Below are 16985 nucleotides of genomic sequence, written 5' to 3'. Positions count from 1 at the left end.
CAAGATGTGCAGCTAAACCAATCTGCTGGTTGCTTCCAAATAGTTATTTGTTAAAGTAGCACTTCCTCAGAATTGGGTATTATGTATACGCTACATGTATTGAAATATGTCACGATCGCTGTCGTCTCCCGTTCCCAGCGCAGTACCAGTGCTCTTCTGCACCAAGTGGCTAGGCGACTCACAGAATCTTCTGTATGGACCAGTAGTGACTTTCTCAATGTAAGTCTATGAGAGCCTCATAACAGTGTCAATAACTAAAAGCCTCCAAATAAAACAATAGATATGGGTCACAATGATTGTTCAGACAGCAGACATCTCACCCAAACTCCCCCATACACAGGGCACTCGGCCAGTTTCTTGTATGCTCTATGAGAAAGCTTCTACCAGACTTCTTTGGCATTCTGGTAGAGGTTTCTGGTTCTGAAGTCTGAAATTGGACTTGCCAGATCTTTCTCTCCACCTACATAACTTGTATGGCTTTGGTAGTGCCATCAAAGGTAATGAATGACAATGGTGCAGCATTGAAACCCAAACAGTCAAGAAAAAAAAAAAACATCTACCCAGTTGGATTTTTGGCCACAAGTGACCCGTCTGCAATTAGGCATTTTCACAGAAATGTGACACTAATGCTTCTGTCAGAGAATTACTTTCTCACGACCCGTTCTGCAACTCCAGCCTAATCGTTGCTTGAAACTTTTGAAGTATGCCTTGGTTATTACCCAGATTTTCATAGTGTTGAAAGACATTTCCAGATAAAATCTAGAGAGTGTCTGTAGAAGTTTTTGAATATCCCCTTAGGATAAAACCATATCTATATAAATGTATAAATGAGGATAAAAAGTTTTTTTTTGTTTCTAAAGACAAAATAAATTGATGTCTACCCCAGAAGCAGCCAATTCCTGTCTGACTAAGTCAGATACGACATCCATTGACCATGAGCAGCACAGCAGGGGTAACAGAGGCCCCCTCACCGATTATCATGGATTGCTGATCATACATGGTTGCTGTTGTGCCTAGTACTGCTGATAGCCCTGTTTTCTTGATTAGGGCCAAAGCGCAGCTACACATACAGAAAGGCAGTCATGCTTGCATAAGAAGAGAGCCTCCGTCACGCCTGCATAAGAAGAGAACCTCCGCCACGCCTGCATAAGAGAACCTCCGCCACGCCTGCATAAGAAGAGAGCCTCCGTCACGCCTGCATAAGAAGAGAACCTCCGCCACGCCTGCATAAGAGAACCTCCGCCACGCCTGCATAAGAAGAGAGCCTCCGCCACGCCTGCATAAGAGAACCTCCGCCACGCCTGCATAAGAAGAGAGCCTCCGCCACGCCTGCATAAGAGAACCTCCGCCACGCCTGCATAAGAAGAGAGCCTCTGCCATGCCTGCATAAGAAGAGAGCCTCCGCCAAGCCTGCATAAGAGAACCTCCGCCACGCCTGCATAAGAAGAGAGCCTCCGCCACGCCTGCATAAGAGAACCTCCACCACGCCTGCATAAGAAGAGAGCCTCCGCCACGCCTGCATAAGAACCTCCGCCACGCCTGCATAAGAAGAGAGCCTCCGCCACGCCTGCATAAGAAGAGAGCCTCCGCCAAGCCTGCATAAGAGAACCTCCGTCACGCCTGCATAAGAGAGCCTCCGCCATGCCTGCATAAGGGAACCTCCGCCACGCCTGCATAAGAAGAGAGCCTCCGCCACGCCACCATAAGAGAACCTCCGCCACGCCTGCATAAGGCTGGTTTCACATTTGTGGTTGTGGCCGCAGCGTTTGTACCGCATATAACCGCATGCGTTGTGTATTCCTATATTTAATATTATCGACGCATGCGTTTTTGTTTGTTCGCGTTTTGCCGCGTTTGACGACGCATGCGTCGTCTCGTCGTTTGCGGCTTGGCGCGGAAATGCAACATGTAGTAATTTTTAGAGGCGTCTATTTGCCGCCTGGAAACGCATGCGGTCGATTGCGCAAGGTTTGCGACAAAAAAAGCATTGCTGTCTATATGAACGCATGCATTTACAAGCACATGCGTTTGGTTGCGTTCTTGAACGCATGCGTTTCAATTGAGAAAAACATGTCTAGACACTGATAAGCCACCCCCCACCATCAAGGTGATAAAGGGAGGGTGTGGACAGTTGCAGGTCACTTCTCAGCAGACAGCCAAGCAGAGCAGACGGCCCACAGCGGACAGCCGAGCAGACAGACCCCAGCACCTTGGAGCAAACAAGCCTCAGAACAATGTGAGTATATCCTAGCCAATGTCTTTATTTTCTACTTTCTGTCTCTACATGTCCTAATTTCTTGCATTTCTTTCTTTCTACATGCATCAGAATGTCTTCTTCGGATTCTTCTTCTGGTGAGGAGTTTCGTCCACGACAGTCGGAAGTGGAACATGTCAGTGAGGTGAGTACTTGCCTCGTCAGATTGGTAAGTATTCACTGTCACATCGACATGTGACAATTTGATTTTTTCTTTTTTTTAGAGCTCTTCTACTGCGGCTGAGACAGGGCAGGAGCAGTGGAGTCAAGGTCCGGTGGAAAGACGGCAGCGGGTACGTATACAAGGCTGACTGTCCTCAGTGTAATATTCTTGAATCTTCCTTTCTTTCCACTTTACTTTTTTCTTCTGGAATCCTTTTGTATGTTGACTTTACTATTCATGCCATTTCTCAGCATCTTTTTTCTTTCTTTTCCTTATGTTAATTGAGCAAACTGTAATGACTTTCTTTAATTTTTAGGTTTCACAACGGGAGGATGATCTTATCGAGAACGACCTCCTCATCTCCCTGGTCCAAGAGCGAGTCCCGTTGTGGGACACCCGGGATCCACTGCACTCAAACAACGTCACGATCCGGCGCTTATGGATTGAGGTGACCAAGCGATGTGGGATGGCTGGAACAACGGCCCGACACGGGTCCGAACTGCATTTGGTAAGTATTGCACTGCAGTGTGAAGTAGCAGAGACCTTGGCCGTGCTCACTCGACTGTGTGTGATGAAACTCTCAGGAGTTTCTCTCATCACACACAGTTGTGTGAGCACGGCCAAAAGTCCTTTTTCTGACCATAATATTTTTTTTTTAACAGTGTCCAAAGTCAAAACACGTTGGCGTTCGATGAAGGACTGCTTCAACAAGGGCCTGAGTCAAGAGAGCCGTGTTCCCAGTGGTTCAGGAGCAAGGATCCGAAAATACAAATACCATCGCGTTCTGGCATTTTTAAGACCGGTCCTTGCCCAGAGAACGTAAGTATTTATCACGTGCATTTTATATTCCACAGGATTTTGCGTCTGGTTAATTTTTGGTATTAATTGTCTTTTTCCTTTTTTCACAGCACATACAGCACTACTGTTGGCCCAGGTTCTGGAGCGGTCCTTCATCCGACAGCCATGGACTCGTCCCAGCCATCCAGCAGTGCTACAGCAAGTGGGCCTGCCACACTAACTGGAGACCAGGGAGCTGGTCCATCAGGTCTTCCCCTTTCGCAGTCCTCTTCCACTGCCCCTTTTTTTTTTTGGGCTCCTCCCGGCAGCGGGCTTCGGACAGGTCACTCATGCCCGAGGTTTTGCACTTGAGCTCGGTTTTACACAAAGCAATCAAGGCTTTGGGTGACCGAATGGATATTTCCCTTAGCCACATGAATACACGTATCCAGGAGGTCAGCAAAAGCCTTGATCAAGTGAAAGCCGACCTCCAGAGGCCAGCACATCATTTTTTTAACCAAATTGAGCAGGGCATGTCGGAACACCTTACTCCTGATCTCCAGCTGAGTGTCATGCAGGCCTGCAATGCTGCTTACGTGCAGGCTATGCAGCAGAGTCGGTATTTCCAGCAGACAGTGGCGGCATATCCACCTGTGCCGTCACTGTCACGATTGACCTCAATGCCGACCTCTGCTGCATCCCACTGCACGGCCACCTCAATTCCTTCCACAGCCGGACACCACTACAGCACCACCACCATGCCGAGTGCAGCTGGACATCCCACCGCCACCACCATGACATCCGCTGCTCCTGCTTGGACCTCCTCCACTGACACCACGATGCAGCAGGACCCTGGCATGGCCTTCCGTACCGCCACCACCACGATGCAGCAGGACCCTGGCATGGTCTTCCGTACCGCCAACCACCACGATGCAGCAGGACCCTGGCATGGCCTTCCGTACCGCCACCACCACGATGCAGCAGGACCCTGGCATGGCCTTCCGCTCTACGAGCACTATGGACTCTGGCATGGCTGCATGCTCTACGAGCACTATGGACTCTGGCATGGCTGCATGCTCTACGAGCACTATGGACTCTGGTATGGCTGCACGCTCTACGAGCACTATGGACTGGCACAGTGCAGCCGGACCCTGACAGGTCACCCGCCACCACATATGAGCCCACCAAGACCTCCCACAACCAGGCAAACCAAGAAAAAAAACAAAAGAAAACAAAACAGAGGACTCTTAGCATTCCTCCACCTTCACCTCCCAATGTGTCTGTAATGTCAGGTTTGTCTCACCCTTCCAGTGCGTCTCAAGCCTCTCAGGTGTCAAGCCTCATCCCAGAACTTCCAGACCCTTCTAGTTTCATTGCCCCTTCTCGTGCCACCTCTGCGTTGTCCACGGTTAGCCAGGGCTCAGTGCTTCACACCCCCCGTTTACATCACTCTACCCCAAGCCGGCGCAGTAAATACATTTTTTGGTTGTTACAAAATAAAAACAATTTGATTTGCCACAATTATGTTTGGTTTATTGTGTCTTCCGCCGCCGGCAACACACAACGTGCGCCAAGAAACTTCGCCACACACTTACTTTTTGGGCCACATCATATCTCCAGTAGTTAAAAAAAAAAAAAATATGCAGCTTTGTGTGTCTTTAGTATACAGATATGAGGTGGGCCAAAAAATATTACATGTATCTCCATAATCTTTTTGTCTGTGCCTAGTGTGGCAGTCTGAAGAGAAAATGGTGGAAATACAGTGCAGTCCTCTACTGAACAGGTCAGGTGTCAAAAAACTCATTAGTTATGACACCTGACCTGTTGAGTAGAGAACTGCCTTGTATAACCTCCATTTTCTCTTCTTTGTACATAATCTATTACACACAAATTGAGGGACAATGGTGTTCACACACTGCATATCTATGCTCACCTGCACAGGTGTCAGAAACAGTGAATTCATGAGGCTGTTATATGTGCATATTGAATTCATTATTTCTGACACCTGACTTGATGAGTATAGATAGTGTGACAGTCATTGTCTCTTCAGTCTGTGTCCAATGGATACAGCAGAACAGAATCAGGACGCAATGACGTCAACAAGCTTACCAGTAAAGCAACATGGCTGCCATAACACTAGCAGTATGTGGCCAGTATTTTATATCAGTATTTGTAAGCCAAAACAAGGAGTGGAACAATTAGAGGTAAATTATGATATTAACATAATAACTAGCACCTCTGCCTTTATCACCCACTCCTGGTTTTGGATTACAAAAACTGATATTACATACAGATCAAATACTGCCAGTTTTAGGATAGCCTTGGTTTGTAGAGGAAAAAGATAGGAGACACGGTCAACACAACCAAAAGTAAACTTTATTAATGAGAAATATTATCATTGTAGAAAATAACTGGTACAGATCGAATTACAACAGGACATTTACACAACGTTGTCCTGCCATGACACACGTCCAATATCTGAATAAAAAAAGGCAGCAAATTGGTCCCGCATGTGACCAACGGCTGCAGTTGACCGCAGAGGGTGATGCTGGAAATCGGGCAGTGGGTGTGCAACTGGTTCATCCAGTTCAATGTTGGGCCGCTCCTTAGCCATTATATAATTATGCAGAACCACACAGGCTTTGACCACCTCGTCGACTGTTTCCACTTTTAGATTTATGGCTGATGCAAGAATGCGCCATTTAGCGACCAGAATGCCAAAGGTACACTCTACTGTTCTTCGGGCCCTGGTCAGTCTGTAGTTAAAGATCCTTCTAGTGTGGTTCAAGTCCCGACTGGAATAGGGCTTCAGTAGGTTTTCACACATCTGCAAGGCCTCATCCCCAACCATAACAAATGGCATCGGTGGGCCTTGAGTGTTGGGGAGAGGTTGTGGTGGGGGAAAATTTAAATTGTTGCCATACACACGGCGGCCCATATCCGAGTTCTTGAAAGTCTGGGAATCGTTGCCACGGCCAAAAGCTCCAATGTCCACGGCGATGAAGCGACAGTTCGCATTGGCTATTGCCATGAGTACAACAGAAATATTTTTTGTAATTGAAGTACTCCGATCCTGTTCTGGCTGGTTTGATAATGCGAATGTGCTTTCCACCCACCGCTCCTAAACAGTTGGGGAAATCACACACACTCCAGAATTTTTCCGCAATTTCAAGCCACATGTCGTCGGTGGGTAGAGGTATAAACTCATCCCGGAGTACATTCCACAAAGCCCGACAAGTGTACGCAACTATTCCGGACAGGGTGGATATTCCAAGCCGGTATTGGAAGTGGAGGGATGATAAACTCTCTCCGGTTGCCAGAAATCTGTAATAAAAACAAACACAAAAAAACATTACAATCTATTCTTTTTATGGTGTGGTTACGCTAAAGAAAAAAAGGAAAATACCCCAAAAATATATGTCAGAAAACACAAAATTTGGACTGTCATTGGTTTATATTTGGAACGTACCTTAATGTAACCAGACGTTCCTCGGGTGGAATCGCTCTACGGAGCTGGGTGTCCTGTCTCCGTATGGCTCCTTGGACACGAGCTAGCAAATCCCGGAACGAGTCTTGCGACATCCTTGTGTATTCCGGGAATTTCTCCGGGTTGGCATTAAGCTCGGCATACAGCGTGTGATAGGCTCCACGGCTCTCACGTAGTTCAATAATGGGGTGTCTCCAAAAATGCCTACGTTGTCTCCTTCTCCATCTTTCACGATTTCTGTCTTGCTCCCAAGCAAAAGCACAGGCAAGAAACAGCTTGATGCTTAAATCCAGGTTGAAATAAAAGCTCTCCATGCGAAGATCCATCATGACACAGGAAAAAGGAGCAAAATCTGAAGATTCCAGCTGTTCAGGGGTCTATATATAGAGATCCCATAATACACGCCCTCTGTAGTCCCATTGGCGGTGTCTGGTTATCTTGATTTTTCTCTTGTGAAATTTATCATGCGCACCAAAAACGCAAACGCAGGAAAAAACGCATATAAACGCGTACAAAACGCATATAAACGCGTTTTTTTAACCGCATGCGACACCGCATGCATCTAAAAATCAACGCGTTTGTACGCGTTTATATGCGTTTTTTCCACCACTTGCGGATGCGTTTTAAACGCTGCGGATTTAAACGCTAATGTGAAACTAGCCTAAGAGAGCCTCCGCCACGCCTGCATAAGAAGAGAGCCTCCGCCACGCCTGCATAAGAAGAGAGCCTCCGCCACGCCTGCATAAGAAGAGAGCCTCCGCCACGCCTGCATAAGAAGAGAGCCTCCGCCACGCCTGCATAAGAAGAGAGCCTCCGCCACGCCTGCATAAGAAGAGAGCCTCCGCCACGCCTGCATAAGAAGAGAGCCTCCGCCACGCCTGCATAAGAAGAGAGCCTCCGCCACGCCTGCATAAGAAGAGAGCCTCCGCCACGCCTGCATAAGAAGAGAGCCTCCGCCACGCCTGCATAAGAAGAGAGCCTCCGCCACGCCTGCATAAGAAGAGAGCCTCCGCCACGCCTGCATAAGAAGAGAGCCTCCGCCACGCCTGCATATGAAGAGAGCCTCCGCCACGCCTGCATAAGAAGAGAGCCTCCGCCACGCCTGCATAAGAAGAGAGCCTCCGCCACGCCTGCATAAGAAGAGAGCCTCCGCCACGCCTGCATAAGAAGAGAGCCTCCGCCACGCCTGCATAAGAAGAGAGCCTCCGCCACGCCTGCATAAGAAGAGAGCTGCCGCCACACCTGCATAAGAAGAGAGCCGCCGCCACGCCTGCATAAGAAGAGAGCCTCCAAATCTGCCGATTCGGACCCCCACTAACCCCCCACGGATAGCCCATTCTATAGCTAGTACATCAATCTGTATATCACAGAAAAACCCTTACTACCCATATACTTTTTGTTTCCATTCCTAAGCATTGTCTAGTTTGCCATTTACTGTCTGTGATTGGGATTCTTGTTTGCTTTTAGAAGAGAAAATCCTGAAAAATCCAATGGCCTAATCCTGTTCTTGGGGGGGAAAAAAGGTGAGCACAACCTAGGCAAACCAGTGAGGGAAACAAGGAAACGAAGCACTACATTCAACCAACACTGACACAACGTGGCAACACTCAGGAGAAGAGGGATCCCTGCGGTTACCTCTGTACTCAATGACCTAGATGTGATACAGAGGTAACTATTTAGCTTGTACAAGCTTTCAGCCTCAGGATAGAAGGATTTCATTCACTCACAATAGATCATTAACACAACAGAAAAGCAAGTTACGGAATCTGAACATTTTGCACAAATGGACAAATAACAAGGTCCATCTTTATTTTTCTAATGTGAAGGTGATGGAGAAGAGTCTGCTTACATGCTTGCAGTCAGGAGGCGGCGATGTGCTGGAGCTCAGTGCATCGATCTTAATATCGGGAAGCCTGAGCAGTAGAGCTGAGTAGGCAGCCAGGCGAGGAAGCATCAGAGCTCAGCGAGCTGCAGCAGCTGGAAAGGAGAGGAACACATACATCAATTATTTGGGACACGGACCGTATTCAGGGAGTCAGGTCCAGGGGGAAGCCACAGTACGATATGCCACAATCTATAGATGTCTACTCTACAGGCAAAGCTCCGCATCTACATGAGCCGCACCTGCTGCTGCGCAGCTTTGCAGATACTTTGCTCTACTTTTTCTTGTAGTGATGTTCTGTTTCATTATGTCTTACAGCCTATGTACATTAAATGGTGCATTCAGAGCTGCCGGCAGTAGAACATAATCCATCAGCATTATGGGGGTACACACAATTCACCCTAAAAGTGTATCTAAAGTCCTAACATGTAGTGACTTCTCTACACTCCTGTACAGTGCTGCGATACACATCACAAATCCGCAGAACGAGAGCACTAATCTGGGTGGGATACACGTGATGTGGGCAGGCAGCGCGCTCCTGGAGGAGTCACTGCATGTGTCTGGAGTAGGAGACATGATGCAACTCAAGATCTGTACCACAAGTACAGGAAAGTATGTGCAAAGTTACTCAACAAAGCTCTCTAGTTCCCATCTACAAGCCACACATCCTGTTTAAAGTGATGTCACACCTTAATGAGGGGCCGGGCGCCACTCCTTATTCAATAACAGTTTTGTGTTGTGGTTGCTCCGCTGTTATTCCTCCTAGAAATGTATTAATACATTAAGACGGCGTTACCATTTGCCCTTACCCAAGAGGCGTGATGGGCCTGGTTGAGCCAATGTCACACCCCAGCTTGTATCAGTCACCTGTCACATTATTCATACAATTACAGGAAGGATAACCAAGAAACAAGGCAGAGAGAAGATGCTCCAGAATAATTCTATTATGGGTAAAGACGTTATTTACTATAACAGACACATCAGGAAAGGTGACAATGGGAATGATTGGAAATTCTAACTATTAAAGCGGAGCATGACATATTAGTATCATATGACAGGGTGATTTATAGAAGATACACCCCATACGCTGATGACATCTAAAGCTCTGTCCCAAATACAAATACACTTTTACGACTATTTTATTTTCTATTTTAAAAAAGAAACCATCAGCCGATTCACGAAACCATGTACAGTGGGTAAGGAAAGTATTCCGAAAATTCAAAAAAGTTCATTTTTTTCTCATTAATGTACACACTTGCACCCCATCTTGACTGAAAAAAACCAAATGTCGAAATGTTTGCAAATTTATTAAAAATGAAAAATTTAAGTATCACATGATCATAAGTATTCAGACCCTTTGCTCAGACACTCATATTTAAAGTCACATGCTGTCCATTTCCTTGTGATCCTCCTTGAGATGGTTCTACTCCTTCATTGGTGTCCAGCTGTGTTTAATTAAACTGATAGGACTTGATTTGGAAAGGCACACACCTGTCTATATAAGACCTCACAGCTCACAGTGCATGTCAGACCAAATGAGAATCATGAGGTCAAAGGAACTGGCCAAGGAGCTCAGAGACATAATTGTGGCAAGGCATAGATCTGGCCAAGGTTACAACAGAATTTCTGCAGTACTCAAGGTTCCTAATAGCACAGTGGTCTCCATAATCCTTAAATGGAAGAAGTTTGGGACCACCAGAAGTCTTCCTAGACCTGGCCATCTAGCCAAACTGAGCAATTGTGGGAGAAGAGCCTTGGTGAGAGAGGTAAAGAAGAACCCCAAGATCACCGTGGCTGGGCTCCAGAGATGCAGTATGGAGATGGGAGAAAGTTCCACAAAGTCAACTATCACTGCAGACCTCCACCAGTCGGGCCTTTATGGCAGAGTGACCCAACGGAAGCCTCTCCTCAGTGCAAGACATATGAAAGCCCGCATAGAGTTTGGTAAAAAACACATGAAGGACTCCCAGACTATGAGAAATAAGATTCTCTGGTCTGATGAAACGAAGATAAACCTTTCTGGTGATGATTCTAAGCTGTATGTGTGGAGAAAACCAGGCACTGCTCATCACCTGCTCAATACAATCCCAACAGTGAAACATGGTGGTGGAGGCATCAGGCTATGGGGGTGTTTTTCAGCTGCAGGGACAGGACGACTGGTTGCCATTGAAGGAAACATGAATGTGGCCAAGTACAGAGATATCCTGGATGAAAACCTCTTCCATAGTGCTCTGGACCTCAGACTTGGCTGAAGGTTCACCTTCCAACAAGACAATGACCCTAAACACACTAGCTAAAATAACAAAGGAGTGGCTTCAGAACAACTCTGTGACCATTCTTGACTGGCCCAGTCAGAGCCCTGACCTAAACCCAATTGAGCATCTCTGGAGAGACCTGAAAATGTCCACCAACGTTCACCATCCAACCTGACGGAACTGGAGAGGATCTGCAAGGAAGAATGGTGGAGGATCCCCAAATCCAGGTGTGAAAAACTTGTTGCATCATTCCCAAGACGACTCATGGCTGTACTAGCTCAAAAAGGTGCTTCTACTCAATACTGAGCAAAGGGTCTGAATACTTATGACCATGTGATATTTCAGTTTTTCTTCTTTAATAAATTTGCAATAATTTCTACATTTCTGATTTTTTTCAGTCAAGATGGGGTGCAGAGTGTACATTAATGAGTAAAAAAAAGAACTTTGTTTCATTGCAGGCATTCGGTAAATTCAAAATAGAGTGAAAATGTAAAGGGGTCTGAATACTTTCCATACCCACTGTATATAGAGAAAATACAGTCTGAAGATCCGGACAGAAACCAAAAGAAGAGATGAGACTATCCCAGAGACTAGCCCACTCTATTTGATTAACAGGTACTTCCCATTTATGCAAATAGGAAGATATATGTCAATCACCTGGAGCTGCGGAGGGAAAAGCCGACCAGGGCGGATCTTCAGACTGTTTTCTCTGGAACACCTGTGATTTTAGCAGCATGATTCGACTGACAGGTTCCCTTTAAATTGTTCAATAGTTAATTCAGGGCAATTGAACTTGCTTCACTCATGTCTATTGTGACTTGTAGGATCGCTACTTCCAACAGGTGGCGCTGTAGAGTTCAAGTCCTCTTTTTCTCTGAAGAGGCAATTTGCATATATAGTTGTCAGACACCGGTTTGCTCACATAGGACTCCAAATTTCCTGCAGGATTCCACCCTCAGAGGGAGCCTAAAAGCTTTTATGGAACCATTCATCAGTCTCATGCTGCCCAAACCATGGTGGCATTAACCCCAACAGAGTCCCTTGAGTCTGGAAGAATCTGACCGATATTTACATCTAAAGTGGCTACAGCGATTCCAACAAACTATATATTCAACGACAGTGAATTTGAGAAATATATTTATTTTTTAATCAAATGTGTAGAAATCAGAAATCCAGATGTTCGGCATACAGTGTTTGGCGCACTGCATATGTCGCACTCCTTGGAAGTGTTGAAATTACACAAACCATTACACCAGTGTCAGAAACGTACAGAACCAAAGAGCTGCCCTAAGGGCTGTAATGTGTAATGTACCGTATTTGTCAGGGCACGTACCTGCATTTGTCGTTTGTAAGTAACCGCTTTCATTTATTAATGGACTGAAATTTCCCAATCCTACTACGTACATTATATACACACACAACTAAAACTATAAACGTAGTGATGAGTTAATTAAACATCAGCCTGGTAAGAAAGTGCAAGATTAACAAGGCAAGTTCTGCCAGAAAGAAACAATCAGGTTTCTTTATAATAAAAAAAAAAATAAAATAAATCTGTCACCAGATTTCACAATATAAACTGTATACATTATAGAACAAAAGATCTGTTAGACCTGATGAGGCTGCTGTACTGCCTTTGAAAATTTAGGTCAGAATTGCGGTATAATATGGATATTGAGATGAGCATTTTACCAGGAGGTAGACTCAAAATACTAAGGTTAGAATTAGTCATGGACGTTTACATAAAGGATTATACATCCCTTATGGCATGGATTTTCAAAGTAAGTACATAACAATCATCAGGTCTAAGAATATTTAATATTTAACAAGTTCTGTATTGTGCAATCTGGTGACAAATCCATTAAGTGTCAATTTATGATATATTCAACCTATAAAAAGGATTGTCTACTACTGGACAACCCACTCATTCATGGGCCCAGGAAGGTAAACAAAAAATTGTATTCACCTTCCGGAATCAGCACATTCTACCGTCCCTGCTTGGTTCGGACAAACTGTGACCACTGCTGCCAATCAGCGGCTGCAGAAATCAGGCGATGCCAATGCTAGATGTTCATAGCTGCAGACAGGCAGAGGATGCCGTGCTGACTACAGAGGAGCAGGGCCGATTTGGGAGGAGAGAATCATTTTACTTTTCTGTACCCATTACTAAGGGTGGTCCAGTAGTAGACAACCCCTTTAAGTCATTTTTCAGCCTCCTGTATTTATTAGTGGACTCTGCGCCACATTTATCAATGTTTAATGGATTTGATACAAATTAAAATTGGCTTTTTCTTTTGATTGCGGAATCCTTTCAATAGGGTTTGAAATGTTGCACGTTAGTCTACAACTGCTCCAAGGGAAGAAAAAAAAGGGCATTCTAGGAAAGTAACGAAGTATTACTGTGCAAATAATAAAAAAATATAAATAGTACAAAATCTAGTGTAAGGGTAAGTTCACGCTGGGCGTTTTTTTTGCTTTTTTTTTATGCTAATTTTCAGCTGCTTTTTACAGTACCAGCAAAGCCTATGAGATTTCAGAAATCTCATTCACACACGTTGTTTTTTGTGTGATAAGTATTTTGTGCTTTGCTGTGTTTTTTGGACATAGAGCATGTCACTTCTTTCAGCGTTTGTGCTGCGTTTTTTCACCCATTGACTTGAATGGGTATTGAAAAAAAAACGCAGCAAAAACGCAGGTATCATTATTTGCTGCGTTTTTGCTGTTGAAAATCCAAGGACATTATCATGGACAAATAGGAAAAAAAAAAGCACCAAAACCTGCGTTTTTGACACAGCTTCTTTCCTGCCAAGAAGATCAGGTTTTGCTGCAGAAAAAAAAAAAGCAACAAAAATGCCCTGTGTGAACTTACCCCAAGAGTGGTGCAAGAGCCATAAAACAAAAAATCAAAAATTCAAACTTACCTCTCAAAAAAGTGTGGCAAAAAGAATAATGAATCGGGCAGATTTTATTTTCTATGGGCTGTTCCCCCTATTGAAGAGATCTGACAAACAGCATTACAATGGGATATTGTCTGACTAGTTCAGTCTCAGAAAGTCAAGAATGATATAAGACTGACAACAACTCCACCTGCAGGTCCTGTGCGTCTGTGCAGGGGAGAGGAGTGCGAGCCGCAGGGTACGTGCTCATACATTCATCACTGCACTTATCCCGGGAACATCTGCGGATATACACACCGACACATATGATATAGGGTTTGCTTTTACCCTAAAATGCCCCTATAGAAAAAATAATGTCATCAGATGCCAGTTCTCACAGTTCTATTCCATGGCTGGACTATTGATAAGTATATTGGCAGCAGACTATCACTGAAGACCAAATTGTTGTGCAATTTATAATAATTGCTGCATTTGCAACAGGCTACAATAAACCCTACCGCTCAGCTATGGCTTTACTCCAAATGTTGTATTTATTTTTTTAAAGCCGATATAAGACACTCAAATATATAGGCTTACATACCACACATAGTATCAAACACGCACAACTAAGCATTACTGGGGTACACAGCAGAGAGGGGCAGCCACAAAATCCGCAACATAGTTGGTAGCATATGTGCATTTTGCAGGGACTGAACCCCTTAACATGGCCAAGCCGATTTTTACATTTCTGACCACTGTCCCTTTATGAGGTTATAGCTCTGGAACGCTTCAACGGATCCCGCTGATTCTGAGATTGTTTTTTTGTGACATATTGTACTTCATGTTATTTGTAAAAAAACTTCTTCGATATGACTTGCGTTCATGAGAAAAAAAAAACAAAAACGGAAATTTGGCAAAAGTTTTGAAAAATTTTGCAATTTTCAAACTTTTAATTTTTGTGCCCTTGAATCAGAGTGGTGTCACACAATATAGTTGATAAATAACATTTCCCACATGTCTACTTTACGTCAGCATTTTTTTTTTTTGAAACATTTTTTTTTTTTGTTAGGAAGTTATAGGGGTTAAAAATTGACCAGCGATTTCTCATTTTTTCAACAAAATATACAAAAACTGTTTGTTTGTTTTTTAGAGACCACCTCACATTTGAAGCGAGTTTGGGGGGTCAATATGGCAGAAAATACCCAAAAGTGACACCATTCTGAAAACTGCACCCCTCAAGGTGCTCAAAACCACATTCAAGAAGTTTATTAACCCTTCAAGAGAACTAAAGCAAATGTGGAAGAAAAAAAAGGAACGTTTTACTTTTTTCCCCCTCAAAAAATTTACTTTAGACCCAAACTTTTTTTTATTTTCACAAGGGTAACACAAGAAAATGGACCACAAAATTGTTTTATGCAATTTCTCCTGAGTAAACTGATACCCAGTCTGTGGGGGAAAGCCACTGTATGGGCGCATGGCAGGGCTCAGAAGGGAGGGAGCACCGTTTGATGTTTTGAACGCAAAATTGGCTGGAATCAATGGCGGGAACCACGGCGCGTTTCAAGACCCCCTGATGTACCTAAACAGTGGAAACCCCCCCCCCCCCAATTCAAACTCCAGCCCTAGCACAGCCCAGACCCCAACACACCCTAACCCTAATCCCAACCCTAACTACACTACCCTATCCCCAACACAACCCTAACCCTAGCTCTAACCCTAGCCCCAATCTTAACCCCAACCCTAGCTCTAACCCTAGCCCCAACCTTAACCCTAGCCCAACCCTAACCCTAGCTCTAACCCCAACCTTACCCCCAAACCCTTACCCCAACCCAAATGGGAAAAAAAACTTTTATTTTTACCTAACTAAGGGGGTGATGAAAAAAAAAACCCTATCACAGTGATCAAAGTGAACCAATAGGAAAAATCTATTGTTGCCGGATGGCAGTTCTTGGCAGGCGCACTGCGCATGTGTCCGCCATGTTCTTCCTGGAAGAAGACGCTGAGGGCCAGGGGACAAAACCGGAGGGTGCAGGGACACCGGTGGTACTGGGGGGCTCAGGGGACCCCATTTCTCTCAACTCTGGTATGCTAGATCATATCAGAGGAGAGAGAAATAAATGGGAAATCTGACTTTTTGTGGTCGCCGTCATTCGGTGAATAACAGTGATCGCAACACTGGGGATGGTAAAAACCAACCCTAATCATGTTCTTCAGGGTTTCAGCTACCCCCGGTAGCCGAGACCCCAGAGATTTTCCAAAGCTGGGGGGCACTATACCCTTTTTTTCTCAGTGCCGTTAAAAAGTGGCGCTGAGCAATAAGTACCCTTAACTGCTGCCGTTAAAAGGCGTATCGGCGGTCATTAAGGGGTTAAGATATAAATTCCCATGATAGAGATGCAATGTTTTCCTTGTTCGCATATGTGCACAATATGGAATCAGACGGAAGGCAGCAAAACCATGAGGCATACACATGGAAACAAGGAATACAAAAATAAAAGTGTGAAACCTTAGACTTCGCCAAGTAATTCCCCTTTTACTCTAACAGCTTCAGTAAAATGGTGTCGGCGGTGGAGCATGTGCAGAATGAGATCACGACTCATCATTGAACCATCAGACGTCTCAGGTGCCATTTTTATGAAGCCTGGCACCAGATTAATATGGGTAAGTGCCGCCAGTAGCTAGGACAGCAACAGCGCAAAATTTAAATGTGGAAGGAGATAAAGATACCACAGTCCCGCCCCAATGCATGAAGAGTTCAGGAATCCCAAACTTCTAATGATTGTTAGGCAGCAGATTTCTACACTGAAGGCATCTATTAAATGAGTATGACTGCGCCATTATAGCCCATACCTTCTGATTAACATGGATAATCCGGAATCCTGATGACAGCTTCTCTTCAAACTGGTACCCAGTATGTGAGTTTGCATCAGTGGCCACTGTCAAATAGCAAATGCAGTCAGCAGAAGTGCACTCGAGGGTTTTCCCAGGACTTTAGCACTAATGGCCTATCCCTGGGACAATCCGTTCAGTGTGGACTCCATCGATCAGCTGACTGAAGGTGCAGCAGCCCCCTGAATCTGACAACTCTGTACATTATGTGGTGGCCCTGAAGTTCTCAACCATGCACTGTAACTAGGTCAGCAATAAAAAAAAAAAGTCCAGGAACACCATTCGAGGATTTAAAAATAAAAATTTAGAAATCTTGTAATTTTCACACTAACCAACCAGGGTTATTTTTATTTTTAAGACTAACTTTAACTAGTACGCAGGCATGCAGTGTCTAACCCGCAGCAT

General features: G+C 44.8%; 1 protein-coding gene across 4 annotated transcripts in view; it reads right to left on the bottom strand.

Annotated features, from left to right (window-relative positions):
• FRYL (FRY like transcription coactivator) overlaps window positions 1–16985 on the bottom strand; it is a 332520-nt gene that overhangs the window by 243661 nt on the left and 71874 nt on the right. For 3 of the 4 annotated variants that reach the window (XM_077279795.1, XM_077279798.1, XM_077279796.1), the window contains one exon: window positions 8531–8658. The exons of the other annotated variant lie outside the window; for it this stretch is intronic. The gene's annotated coding sequence lies outside the window, so the exon portion shown is untranslated. The remainder of the gene's footprint in view (window positions 1–8530; window positions 8659–16985) is intronic. 4 annotated transcript variants of the gene reach the window in all.

The sequence above is a fragment of the Ranitomeya variabilis genome, chromosome 1 (genome assembly GCF_051348905.1).
Source record: "Ranitomeya variabilis isolate aRanVar5 chromosome 1, aRanVar5.hap1, whole genome shotgun sequence".
Taxonomy (NCBI): domain Eukaryota; kingdom Metazoa; phylum Chordata; class Amphibia; order Anura; family Dendrobatidae; genus Ranitomeya; species Ranitomeya variabilis.
Note: the sequence above shows the minus strand (reverse complement) of the source record. Positions and strands in the feature narration are given on the sequence as shown.